This window comes from Galeopterus variegatus, unplaced genomic scaffold (genome assembly GCF_000696425.1).
Source record: "Galeopterus variegatus unplaced genomic scaffold, G_variegatus-3.0.2 Scaffold7102, whole genome shotgun sequence".
NCBI classification, from domain to species: Eukaryota; Metazoa; Chordata; class Mammalia; order Dermoptera; family Cynocephalidae; genus Galeopterus; species Galeopterus variegatus.
In genome coordinates, this window is record NW_007733213.1 from 92336 (window position 1) to 106574 (window position 14239).

Genomic DNA, 14239 nt, shown 5'->3' on the forward strand with positions numbered 1-14239 from the left:
GGGGGCGGGGGGGCGGGGGGGCGCTCCCGCCGAGGGTTCGGATCCCACATACAGACCGGTTCCCGCTCACTGGCTGAGCGAGGTGTGGGAGCAACACCGAGGGTTGTGATCCCGTTGCCGGTCCCGGTCCGGTACGGGCGCGACACTGAGGGTTGCGATCCGTTGCCGGACACGAAAAAAGACAAAAAAAGGAAATAAATAAATAAATAAATAAATCACAATGAAATACTGGGAGGTCCTTATTAATTACCCTAAAAAAGTTGATTAATACCTATGCAATTACTAATGGAAATTCTGTTTATTACAATGCTCTGATTTCTTTATTGTTCCCACCATCTTGTCATTGATTCATAGTGCAGTAGAGCTGAAAGGAACCTAGAGATCAATCGAACTCAGCCCCTTATTTTTACACAAGATGATTAAGATCCAGGAAAGTTAAGTAATAGTAATAATAGCACTAACTTGAGTATTTTCCATGTGTGAAGCATGTTTCAGCTATACTTTCTAACCCTTCCATTAACCCTGCTAGCAAAGTAGTATTGTCCCATTTCCCAGAAGAGAAAATTGAGGTTCAGAGGTTGACTTGTACAGTCTCACAACTGGCAAATGCTACATAAGGGACTTGAACCTGGTTGACCTGGCTCCAAAGCCCACACCATCTGTGTCTCTGAAAAGGGAAAGAGAATCAAAGAGGCCCTAGGACTGATAGATGATGACAAACCTAAGACCACAACTTAGTCTCTTAACTTTGTGAGCAGGGTTTTTTCCAGTTTACCTCATCTCATAAGAGGCCCAGGGTTTTTCCTTTTAGCTTCTGACTTGTTGGCTGGCCATCTCTCGCATATGCTATTCCTAGAATTAATTATTACATTGGGGCCCTCAGCCCACAGTGCTCAGGATTCCCAGACTTTTCAGCATCTGCCACCATTTGGCCAGAATTCACATATAGAAAGTTATTTCCTTTTTTAGCCAGTAAGTGTTCTTGGCTGCAGCAGTGTCTAGTGCTGGGTTCTCAGCTGGCCAAACAGCAGGCTCTGGTGTTCCATTGATGTCAGATCATAACAAGAACAACAGAAATAGCAATAGTTAGGTGGAGGGACTCATGATTTCTAAGAAATAGTGGGGCTAGGACCCTGTTTGCAACACTGTCTATTTGTTTGACCTTAGGCAAGTCACTTAACCTCCCAGTTTCAACTCAGCTGAAAAATGTGAATGTTTACTCATGGGGATTAAAGAATATGTGAATATGTGGAAACACCTACAACAGTATCTGACACATAGTAGGCCTTGTTTTGGTGTTTTCTGTTTTTTGTTTTTCTTTGCTTGTTTGTTTGTCTTTCTGACATTTCCAGTAAAAACTCCTCTTAAACATGAGTCAACTAGCCAACTTGATGCAGAATCTGATAGTGCTGCAGTCTGGTTAGTGACACAGCAAGGACTCGCATGTGGCACTGGTGCAGGAAGGTGACTATCAGAGAGATAAGGAAACCATGGGCAATGGGAAGAATATTAATCTATCTGTAAATTAGTTATTTCACTAGGCATCAAGACCCTCTGGGGCAGGGCTGGGAAAGCAGGGAGGTGCAGGGCCCACTCGGATCAGGCCCCTCTCATTCCTGTGACTGGTCCAGCCTGCCTCCTAATGTGTCTTTAACTCAAGCTTTTGGGCCTGTAGATGGACTTCACATGAGGAGCTGCAGCAATTCCGAATCTGGTCACCAAGCTGAAGTCACACCCACAAAGGGTTTGAAGCAGGCTCAGTTCTACTTGGAAGAGAAAGAGGGGGTTGTCTACTCTGTGATCGGAGGGGAGGGGGCATTTTGACCCCAGCCACCTCTGCCCTCTCCTGAAGTTCTGCCTCATGAAGTTTGAAGGTTGGATTAAGATTCTGGAAGTATCCTTTGAAAATACAATGTTACCATTTTATGAAAGAGTCTCTTTCTAGTCCTAGCTGTGTCTTTGTGACCCTAGGCAAGACATTCCCCCTCCCTGAGCCTCAGTTTGCTCATGTGTAAAACAAATGGGTTGAGCTGGGTGGTTGCTAAGGCTTTTCCAGCTCTAACTTAGAACATATGGGAGGTTGGTGACTTGCCCAGTTGTGATGGTATGGCAAGTTAATGGCACAGCAACGACACAAATCCAGATTGTATGACTCCCAGCTTAGAGGTCAGCAAAAGTAGTCCCAGAAACAAAATCTGTGGTCATAAAAATCAAGCAGTACCAGGGCCGGCCCGGTGGCACACTGGATAAGTGCGCCGCTTGGGAAGCGCGGCGGCGCTCCCGCCCGAGGGTTCGGATCCCACATACAGACCGGTTCCCGCTCACTGGCTGAGCGAGGCGCGGGGGCAACGCCGAGGGTTGCAATCCCGTTGCCGGTCCCCAGTCCGGTACGAGGGCAACACTGAGGGTTGCGATCCGTTGCCAGACACGGAAAAAGACAAAAAAAAAAAATCAAGCAGTACCTTCTGAGAATTATATGTCATGGTGAATCTTTATTGTAGAAAGGCCTTTGTATCAAATAAGATGCAATTCGAAGAGACTTGGGCTGGGAACCAGGTGACCTGGATTCTACCTTATTGTTCTGTTGTTCATTGAGCACCTATTATTTGAAAGCCAGTTAAAATATTTTAATCCTCATAAAACCTTCCAAGGAAGATATTTATTAGCCTTGTTGGCAGATGAAGAAATTGAGGATCAGAGACATTATGTCATTTGCCCAAGGTCACACAGCTGAAATTCTAACCCAAATATGACTCCAAACTTCTCAGGCTCTGCCTTCTGCCCTAACCCTAAATTAGGTAAACTCTGAAGTCCCCCTGTGCTATTTCAGTACCTCTAATTCTGAGACCTCCCAAATCCCTTTCCTTATGAAAGTGAGTGAATTGTTAAATGCTGAATTTTTCTTGTCCATTATTTCCTAATTCACCAAGTGTCATCAAGCTGGCATTTACCAGGCAGTTTCTTTTCTTGGAGCTCTGAAGCTTTCCAGGAAAATGAGCATCTCTTCCCTTTGGCCAGCTCAACCCTTGACCTCAGGTGGGGCCTCGGGGTGCTAATTCACACAGAGATCTGCTGAAATCCCCAGTAGGTGAGTCCTTCCCTGGGACAGGGGGCAGGGCTTGGGCCTTGGATTTCCTGGCCCTGAATACTGTATGTCTTCCAGTTCCTGTCCTGATTGATCCACACACACAGGCCCCCTGTCCTGTTTTAACTGGCTGGGCACAGAGGTAGGGCAGCCAGTACCCAAGAGGCCACATGACACTGTGGCAGCCCTGTTGGCTGCCTGAGCCCCAGACCCTCCACTGCTTGTGCCCCTACCAGCCAGTAGAGATGATGAGGAGCAGATGGGCAGGTGTGTGTCACTGCCATAAAATAGGATTGTAGAGATGCTTGAATGGAAAAATCACAGAGACTGGGGGAGAGAGAGATGCATGGGGAAGAGAGAAGCTGGGGAAACAGCGTAGGACAGAGGTTAGAGGAGTTCTAGGTGAGAGTGAGCAGAGCAGGGTGTTCTCCCAACTGAGATGGACCTGACTCGTGTCATAATCAACAAGTCACTTCCCTTTTCTAGCCCTCCTTCTCCTTATTTATCAAAGGAGGAAGTCGGCAATCTAAGAGACTTCTTCCAGTTCTAGCATCCTAGGACTTTAGGCCAGTCTTAGCAGGAGAGAGGCAGCTAATAGGTAAGAACAATGACCAGTTTCAGGAGCCCAGCAAGAACACCTCGGGGGTTCCAAGACAGTGGAAAGACAGGGCAGCTGATTCCGTGACTGCCATGACTCTGGGAATGTCATGTGTCTGTGCAAGGGGATGCTCAGAGGATGCCCCTCGGGTGCTCTGCTGTGCGTGCTGTGGTCACTGGGACTCCTCACTAGCAGCTGCTGGGTGAGGAAAAGGCCTGGACACACAGCCAGGGGAACAGGCTCTGCCACCCTGGGGACCTGGCAGGAGGGTAGAAAGTTCAGCACTGTCCCCAGAGAGCAGTGAATCAGGATCTGCGCTGGGCTGTGCCTTTGGGGGCAGTGGTGGAGGGGACGGAGGCCACTTGGCCTGCTGATGTGCAAGTCAGGCAGGGATGCCTCTAAATACCAGCTGTGTCCCCAGCCACGAGCCACACCACCAGGTAGATGGAGGTGCTGCACTCCACACACTGGCCTTGCTCTCTTCCCTGTCCAGTTTCACTGGACTTGAGGTCTCCTGACTCCCTGTCCAGTGCTCTTCGCACTGCCCTTCCTTCTCTCAGGCCAGTCACACCCCGTTGTGCCAGAGGGAAACAGCCACTCTGGTGATGTGCTGGGGAGTAAGAACCAGGAATCCCTCTATTATGATAGGATGCTGCGAGGGGGAATGAAGGAAAAAACAGAACAAAGGAACAGTACAGATATGAAATCCTCAGGCCCAGCATCCCTTTCTCAGCGATTCTGAGTTGCATTTGTTTTAGCGTATGGAAGCGTAGCCTTGCACGATGTTGCTGCTGAATGGAACCAGAAAGATCCTTCTACTTCAAATCCCACATTTTACAGATGAAGAAGGTGAGGCCCAGAAGGGGGAAGTGTCTAGTCCAAGGTCACAGCCACTCAGGGGACCGGGTCTCCCAGCTCCTGAGTCTGGGTCCTTTTGTCACATGCTCAGAAGAAAGGTCAAGGAAGGAGCCAACAGGACCCTTTCTGCCTTGTGGTCATCTACCTCAGGTGGAAAGGAGACCTTCAGTGGCACCTCTCCCGGGCTTCCTCTCTGGGTCTCACTGGCCTTTTTCCTCTGACTGTGAGTGGCAGCCCAGATTTCTCACATGCAGCCGGGCACAGCGGGGACATGATACTCTGCAGGAAACTAAGCAGGGAATATTTTTAAACCATCCAACATGCCTTGGGAAGAAAAAAAAAAATCAAAACACTCCCCTAGATGCTGCAGAAAGCATTTCAAAAAAGATTCCACGCCTAAAGAAAGCATCATAAAACACTGTGGTTTTGTTTTTAAAGGGCCAATTCCTCTTCACAAAAGTTCTTGGAAGTGGACTGGTGACCCACTTCTAAGATGTCCCCGGAGCGCTGCAGCTCCACAGGAGGCAGCCTGTCACCCCAGGGCCCTCCACTCACATTTCCCCAGCTCCTCATAAATCAAGTAAGTAACTTATCTGCGGCCTCGCTAAACTTTCTTAATATATCCAAACGTCGCTATCACAGGAAATGGTGAGAGGGGCAGAGGATAAACTCACAGGTACAGAGAAAGCTTTGTTTTTATCTAGCCCAGAATTCAAGTCTCTCTCTTCTGGCTGCTTCCTGTCGACTTGTAGTTTTATCTCTTAAAATTCAAGTCCCCCCTTACCTGCTTCTCTTCCTGCTCCCTGGAACTGCCGTTGGCTTCTTCGTGCTCTGGCTGCCTCTTCAACTGCCCAGTGTTCTCTGCTCTTGAGCCTGTCAGTTGTTCCTCTTCCACCCTCTTTTTAATCGGTATCTGTTGCTCTCCCTCCTCCCACTTCTTCCTACTCTCTCTCCCCACCCCTTTCTCCCTCTAGATCCCTCCCTCCCCCCTCTCTTTTGCTCCTAGAGTCTTTACGCTCTTTTGAAAAGTCTTCTTCCCTCCACCTCCATGCAGCCTGTCCTCACCTGCTCTCCCAAGAAGGAGGCAGAGCCCTCTCCTCCCGCTGTCCTTGTGGCAGCAGTCCTTGACGTTCATCCTGTCCCTGAGCTGGCTGGTGCACCACCTCCGTAGGTCTTTTCCTGCCCACCCCTCTGCAGAGCCTCCTCAGATGGCTCGGGCCAAGGCTTTCCGGGGGCATCTGCAGGAAAATTGCAGTGCCCAAGAGATCCCTCTTTCCCATCCTTTTCCTGTCACTGGGAAAGAGGGGTGTTCATTCACACACCAAGCCTTTTGGGGACCTCTACTATGCCCACATCAGTGAGCTTAGCATCAGCCAGCACAGGAAAACACAGTCTCACAAATCCCAACCATCCAGCCCCCAGGATAGACACCCAGGGTAACCTGAAAGGGAAAAAATGCTGTCCTCTCAGCCCCGAAGATCAGGGAGAGGACATTTTCCACCGCCCAGGATTGGATTCTCTCCTCCTTCTCCTCCAACCAGAAGAGATCACCTTCGATGTGCCAGCACAGGGCTAGGGCTTCATATATATATTAAATACTTTTATTTTACTCAATTATCCCAATTTCCAATTCTACAAGGTAGACATTTTCTGCATTTCATATTTGAGGAAACCTAGTATCAGAGAAATGAAGGAACATGATTATGGTGACCCAGTAAGTAAGTGGCAGAGCCAAGATTAGAAGTTTTAGACAATGCCAAAATTCATCTCTTTGCTCATTCCACAAAAGCATACACGTCTCCCAACTGGAATTGAACCGATGAAAGTAAAGTTTTCTCTTGAGAGAACATATGTCACAGGTGAGCAAATTCAGAAACCGTGGGGCACCTCTGCCCTCAAACCTCCCTCATCCTCTGACTTCTTCCCCCAACTCTTCAACTTAGGCAGTTAGCCATGGACCCCACTGGAGTACAACAAATACCAACGATAGAATGAGTGGACTGAAATCAGACAAACCAATGACTCAGAGCCCACAGATCATGAGAGCTGAAAGAAAACCTCAGAGGTCATCTGGAACAGCCAGGGAAACTGAGGCCAAGAGAGAAGCTCCCTTGTCAATGTCACATACAGTAGTAGATGGCAGTGGCAGGGCCAGACCCCAGATCTGTTCCTTTGCTCCACATTACCACCTGAGGCATGTCTTCCCCATACAGCACCACTCACAGACATTCCAAGATTTCGCAAAACTGTTTATTTCAGACCCCAGATCTGTTCCTTTGCTCCACATTACCACCTGAGACATGTCTTCCCCATACAGCACCACTCACAGACATTCCAAGATTTCGCAAAACTGTTTATTTCTTTAATGGGCTATATTTTTAATGGGTGAAAAGGCTAGGAACAGCAAGAGGGGAAAGAACATGGGGCCAAATTTCCTCTGTCGAGGGACGCAACAGCCCTGGTGAAAACAAATACAGAATTCTTTATTCCTTAGCCAGAGTTTCCCCCCTTTTTCCTATGCAGCATCAGAGCAGATTCTGGGGCCAGCCTGTCTAGATTTTAATCCTGACTTCACCACTTACTAGCTGTGTGACACTGGGCAAGTTAATCTCTATGCACCTGAGTTTCCTCAGTTGTAAATTGGGGGTAATAATAATAATATCTACCTCACAGGGTTGTCCTAAGGACTAACGAATATGTGCAAAGCTCTTAGAACAGTGTTTGGTACATGGAAGTGCTGTGGATGTGCCTTCAAAATACAACCCAATACAATCCAAGAGAACACAACACAAAACCTGTCTCCTCCTGCTTGTGCTTACCATGGTTGCACCAAAGTCCTGGGATAGAATTCAGCATGTGAAATCAATAGGGAGCCCTGGTGATACCCAATTTCTTCTCCAAGAGAAATCGTCTTCACACTGTGGCTTTGTCCCTACATCTCAGCCACTCTACAAAAGCTGGGAACACCTGGAAATGCCTTTTCATCTCCAGCCACGTGATGGCCAGTTAAAGAACCCATAAAGTCTCAGCATGGCTTACAGGACAGAGAGTATTTGATGGCCTGAAGCTAAGCTGCTTCAGCAAGACCTTCAGAAATGTGGTTTATTCCTCACCTCGTTCCGTCCCAGGTACAGGCAAAGACTTGACAAAAATGAGGAAAATGCCATTTGGGCTGTGGATCCAGGCTGAATCTGGCTGTCACCACGTAGCTAAGAAGGACACAATGGCCCAGAAGAGGGGGAGGGGGAGGGCAAAGGCCAGGGGTGACAGCTGAGGTTCTGCCATGTCTCCCCTTTATCCTCACATTCAGCATAAGAGAGGGTCTTGGAGAGAGGTGTCGAGGTCTGAGTTCCACACACTAAAAACTACAGAGGACTCAGAGAGGATTTGGAGAGGAAACCAAAATCTGGTCAAAGAATTGGTAAATAATATCTATAACGAAAGGCTGTAAAAGTGAGATCACAAAATGAACTCTACTCAGCATTTAGTATATGCCAGGCATGGTGCTGGGTATATTTCCCATTCTTTTTCTTTGAGATGAAAAAACAGAAAAATGACCTTATAAAGATTGCACATCAGGTTCTCAACACTGGCCACTCCAACAGGCCCAGCCTATGCGGAGTGAGAGACAAGGGCTGCCTCCTGTCCACAGGGAGCTGATATTCTAGTTGCAGAAAAGAACTATTTAGACAAAAAGTATAATCGGCAATATTCTGTATATATTTGCATCAATGATAATGATATATTGTAATAAAGTGCTAAGTTATGTGAGGGAAAAAAATCACTTGGGAAACAAGTTCCTGTAGAGTAATCTCTTTGGTGTTCTGTAATGAAGGAGAAGGGAAAGGAATATTTGTTGAAGGCTTTTTATGTACCATGTATTTTCCTCTCACAATGCTGCAAGAAGATAGTATTACATTATCGTTTACATCTTATAGATAAGAAAATTCAGACTTGGAGAAGTTTTAAGTTGCCCAAGATTACTCAATAACTGGAGAAAAGGTCTGCTTCATGTCAAAGGTCGGGTGCTTTCTCACTACAGCTGTAGAGGAAATTCCCGTGAAACCCGCTAGCCTGGTCGGAGAGGAGGGCGCAGGGCTCTCCAGGTGGGAGGAGACAGACTTGCCCGTGCACCAGAAGAACGGGCTCCAACTCTAGCAGGAGAGATGTGTTTGGCCCTGGTTATAAAGGTGATTCAGTACCATCTGCGATTTCCAGGAAGAGACACGATCAGCTTTTTTATGGCTTTAAAGGTGGCATCTTGAAAATTCTTTTTTCTTTCTCTCTAGAAGCAAGGGGGCAAATGAGGAGACCTTTCAATGTCTCCTCTACCTAATGAATTTCTGACTCTACAAGCTTCCTTCCCAAGACACTGTGATCCAGATGTTTTAAGAGCTGCCTCCCTTATAGCCTACATGATAACATGTGCAAATAATTTCTGTAAGCATCTAATTGCAAGAGCAATGAGTCCCCTGTGCCTTGTTGGAGGACATAAATTGGTAATTGGAGCCATGGTTAGTGGGCTGAGGTCACATTTTGCTGCTGGTAGAGATGCAGACACTGCAGGCATAAGCTGTCCCCTTTAAGACTTTTACTTTCCAGGTAGTGGCTAAAAAGGGCAAGAACACTCTGTTCTAAGAAGCAGAAAGCAAAAGAAACACAGACTTCCTTGCTCCTGGTGCTTTGGTCTATGACCCTACTCTTATCACAGCTCAAGTTTTAGTCTCAGTGACAAGGTCAAGGTAACATCCATACCTCTTCTTGTACCTAAGGCAGATGGGACCCTCTGGAATACCAGGCCTAAGAACACTTTTGTGGTGGGCTTAGGCCAACAGCCTCCATGGAGGTGAGAAGAGGAGGAGCAGAAACAGGAGGAGGAGGAATCCAGTACCAGCCAAACCTGATTATCTCCCATGGATGTCAGGGCATGAGGGCAACATCTGGGTGCAGCTTCCTTTGAGGTCTGAGAGTCTCAGGACCAGGGATTTCATCCTACAACAAAAAATGGGACCTTTGGGGCCGGCCCGGTGGCGCACTGCTACAGTGTGCCGCTTGAGAAGCGCGGCAGCGCTCCCGTTGAGGGTTTGGATCCCACATACAGAAAGGCCGCTCACTGGCTGAGCGAGGTGCTTGTGCCACTTGAGAAGCGCGGCAGCGCTCCCGCCGAGGGTTTGGATCCCACATACAGAACGGCCGCTCACTGGCTGAGCGAGGTGTGTGCCGCTTGAGAAGCGCGGCAGCGCTCCCGTTGAGGGTTTGGATCCCACATACAGAAAGGCCGCTCACTGGCTGAGCGAGGTGCGGGCGCAACACCGAGGGTTGCGATCCCGTTGCCGGTCCCGGTCCGGTATGGGCGCGACACTGAGGGTTGCGATCCGTTGCCGGTCACGAAAAAAGAAAGACAAAAAGGAAAATAAAATAAAATAAAATAAAATAAAATAAAATGGGACCTTTGCCTGGGGATCTTGGGGTGGCATTTGCCCTATAGATCCAGAGGGAAATCCTTGATAGCAAGAAGACTGAGAGTCTCATATTTTGGTTCAATTATAAGCAAGGTCTAGAGTTCGTAGTGCATACCTGGAGTACGTTCCTTTCCCTTCTAACAAATTATACATCCTTGGTCGACCGTCTCCTACCCACCTCACAAGGACTAAAAAGGACTTGTTGCTTATTTCAAAACGTCTTTTCAGTCAAGTCTAAGGTATGGTACTAGGTGGCCTACTGGCAAAAATTACAAGATACACAATCAAGAAACTTTCTGCCAAATTTACTGTTACTGGGATGCCCTCAGACAATCATTCCAAAATAGAGGCATTTTCTTGTGTGTAAATAGAGGTACAGTACTCTGCGCCTGTCTTGATAATTTAGCCATTGATGTTGAAAACCCATATTAGTGTCTAGATTCAACTTTAGCTCCTGGGGTCAAGTTATTACAGGAAATTAGAGGCATTTAGGAGATTAAAACTCTTCCCTGGTTTTTCAAAGGTTAGTTTCACATTCAGTCAGCTAAATATTCAAGGTAGAATGGACAGGACTTGTGGCAAATAACCTTGTGGTTAAAAGAATGTGGGTTCAGATTTTGGTGCTACCACTTGACAGCTATGTGACCTTCTTTTGCCACGTTCTTCTCACTTTTAAAATAAGGATAACAATAGCAGCTATACAATGTAGAGGTTAACTGTGAAGACTGAATGAGATACACAATATATTATGGTTAGCATGTAGTGAGTACTCAATAAATATTCTCCCTCTCATATATATTATATATAATACACAATATACATATATATCCATATATACACTAAATAGATATAGATGTATAGACATATACAGTATACAGTGAATGATGCATTTCTTCTGAAAATCAAAATTAAATTATAGATGGGAGAGTACTTTGGAAAGAGATAAAAGTTTTGCAATGGAAACATGGGTTATGATTACTATAGCTGTAACTATTATTTCTACCTTTATTACCTCCTTTCAGCAAGGCTACCAGATGTGGCCATGTGGGATGGGCACTGCACACATCTGAAGGCACCTTTCACATATAATCTTCCCTCTGCACCTGAGAGCACACAGCAACAGGCTACCAGATGTGGCCATGTGGGATGGGCACACATCTGAAGGCACCTTTCACATATAATCTTCCCTCTGCACCTGAGAGCACACAGCAACTTTCCATATAAACCTGCACTTCCCTCAGATCTGTCCTCCTCCCAGAGTCTGAGGAACATGCCCTTCTCTGTAGAGTCATTCATTCATTAATCACTAATTCAGTGAAATAAACTGAGAACAGACTATGTTCAAGGACTGGACATATAAACATAAATGCGACACAAGTTCTGCCCTGACTCTCCATGGCTGGGGAGAGAGCCCTGTGCATCAATAAGTGGAAAGCGATGTCATGAGTGCTAAAGTGGGCTTGTGTACAAGAGATGAGAGGGTTACCAGCTTTCCTTCTGTGTGGTGGTAGTAGCGGAGTAGGGGGTAGTGTGATCAGCTGTAGCAAAAAATGAGAACGTTTAACTCCCTTCAGAAATAAAAGTCCCCACAAGCACCATTTTTAAAAGTCAAGAAAATTCAAAGGGGTTCAATCTACTTCCAGAGAAAGCCAGTGGGGATCTTCTGTGATGGCAAGAAGGGACTGGCCCACTCTGCTGAGAACCTCCATCAGAGGCACCTCTGGCAAAAGGAGGCTTCAAAAATAGCTCCCCCAACACCAGACCCAACCAAACGCCAGCTTTGGAGTATATAGAGGGGAAGGAGAAGGGACAGAGATCCGTGACTTAATCGCCACATCCAGTGAATTTCAAATGTAGATTCTTTTTTTTTTAGACCTACGTATTTTTTTTATTTTTAAAGATAATTTATTGTACATATATGTGGGGTTGAAGTTGACTTTCAATACTTGTGTATAATGTGTGATGATCAGATCAGGATAGTTAGCTTTTTCATCATTATAATACCTAATCATTCTTTGTGTCCCTTAACCAACTTCTCATTAACCCCCCTCCTCTTACCCCTCCCCTCCCCTTTCCACCTCTAGTAACCACAGTTCTTTTCTCTCCTTCTAAAAGTTCAACATAGTATTGTGATTGTTGTTTATTTCTTTCTCTCTCTCTTTATTGTTTACTTGTTATTTATGGATTCAGTTCCCACTTATGAGTGAAGACATGAGGTATTTCTCTTTCTGCACTGGGATTGTTTCACTTAGCTTAATTTTCTCTGGGCTCATCCATGTTGCTGCAAATGTCAGAATTTCATTCATTTTTATGGCTGAGCAGTATTCCAGTGTGTATATATACCACATTTTCCATATCCAGTCATCCATCGATGCACATTCAGGTTAGTTCCATAGCTTGGCTATTGTAAATAGAGCTGTGATAAACATGGAAGTGCAGGTATCGCTTTGACATGATTTCCATTTTTCTGGATATATACCCAGTAGTGGGATTGCTGGATCATATGGCAGTTCTATCTGTAGTTGTTTGATATATCGTCTCACCCCAGTTAGATTGGCTATTATTAAAAAGACAGAGAATAACAAATGCTGATGAGGATGCAGTGAAAGGGGAACCCTTCTGAACCGTTGGTGGGACTGTAAATTAGTACAGCCTTTATGAAGAACAGTATGGAGGTTCCTAAAACAACTACAGATAGAACTATCAAATGTAGATTCTTATCTCACATGAAGACTCAGTTCTCAGGAGACAGACCAAAGTCAGCCAGCTTGGGAGAGATGGCCTCTCTTTACATCTGCATAGCATCTTTGAGAGAGGTCCTAACTTGGAATGAGAAGACCTGTGATGGAATCCCAACCCTGTTTCTTACTTGTTGCGTGATCTCAAGCAAGTCACTGAGCTTCAACTTCATTGTCTGTAAAATGGTCATAATAACACAGTCTTCACAAATTTGTTCTTTGGACACTGTATACATCTTAGTTATTATCACATGCTCTGGGATAGAGGTGAGATCTCTGGAGAGAGGCAGAGGTCCCTTCCATTCACAAACAAGGTCTTGTGTACCCCCAGAGCTGCCTGCCCATCATCCTTTAAGGAGCCTGTGCAACTTGCTAATAAAGGACATGTTGCCTTGAGAGCTTTGTGCTCCAGGTCAGGCCAGCTCAGCCCTCCCCTGGCTCTGCTCCAGAGCCTTAATTTGTAAAGAAGGAACTCTAAGGCTATCAAAAAGGAAGTCAAATTGTTTTGGGGAACACAATAGCAAAGTAAGTACAAGTCATTAGCTTCCTCCCTAGGGCCTGAAATCAAGCTTGTCTGGGTAGCTGAAAGGACTGGTAGCACTGTTTACTTAAAGACAGCTAAACAGGACCCATAAATTAATTCCTGTGCCTGACTTTCTGGAATGAGAAGAGGTGAGTCATGGAAGTGGGAGAATGCCTGAGAATGGAGAAAAGATTCCTGTTTCTTTAGGACACAGCTAAATCCCTGATGCTGGCCTGCCTTTTCTGGTCCTCTGGGTGAAGAATTCATTTGGACATATACATGCGCCTAACAGATATCTTCTCTCTGAAACGGCTCTTTTTTTTTTTTTTTTTTCCTTTTCATCTTTTTTCGTGACCGGCAACGGATCGCAACCCTCAGTGTCGCGCCCGTACCGGACCAGGACCAGCAACGGGATCGCAACCCTCGGTGTTGCTCCCACACCTCGCTCAGCCAGTGAGCGGCCGGTCTGTATGTGGGATCTGAACCCTCGGCGGGAGCGCCGCCGCACTCCCAAGCAGCACACTATAGCAGTGCGCCACCGAGCCGGCCCCGAAACGGCTCTTAATGAGTTGCTTCCCAGAGCAGAAAACTAGAAAATCCCTGTTTCCAGCCCTTCCCCTGAAGGCCTCCGGGAAGCCAAATATTTCTCAGACAGGTGCTCTAAAAATTCCTTTCTGAACAGGAATTCCTCAGTGACAGGAGCAGACCAAAGTTAGGATGGCAGAATCATGACTTCTGAGAGGGTTGTCTCAGTGCCACATAGTTATCAAGAAATCACAGATACCAGAACACGGGAGCTTGCGTAAAGATCAACTAGACCAGGTGAGGAAACTGAGGCCCAGAGTGGGCAAGTGACTTGTGTATGAATGGTGAGGAGCAGAAGCCAGCTCTCTAGAAGAATAGAGGAAACCTGGGGTTTTCCCTTTGTGCTGAAAGGACCAGTTGATTGATAATGGATCCTCCTGAGTCTGTCAG

The 14239-nt window shown here is 46.3% G+C and overlaps 1 protein-coding gene across 2 annotated transcripts in view; it reads right to left on the reverse strand.

The window, feature by feature from the left end:
• GJA5 (gap junction protein, alpha 5, 40kDa) overlaps window positions 1-5411 on the reverse strand; it is a 14054-nt gene extending 8643 nt beyond the window's left edge. For both annotated transcript variants that reach the window (XM_008591637.1, XM_008591636.1), the window contains exon 1: window positions 5326-5411. The gene's annotated coding sequence lies outside the window, so the exon portion shown is untranslated. The remainder of the gene's footprint in view (window positions 1-5325) is intronic.
• Window positions 5412-14239: the final 8828 nt, after the last annotated feature.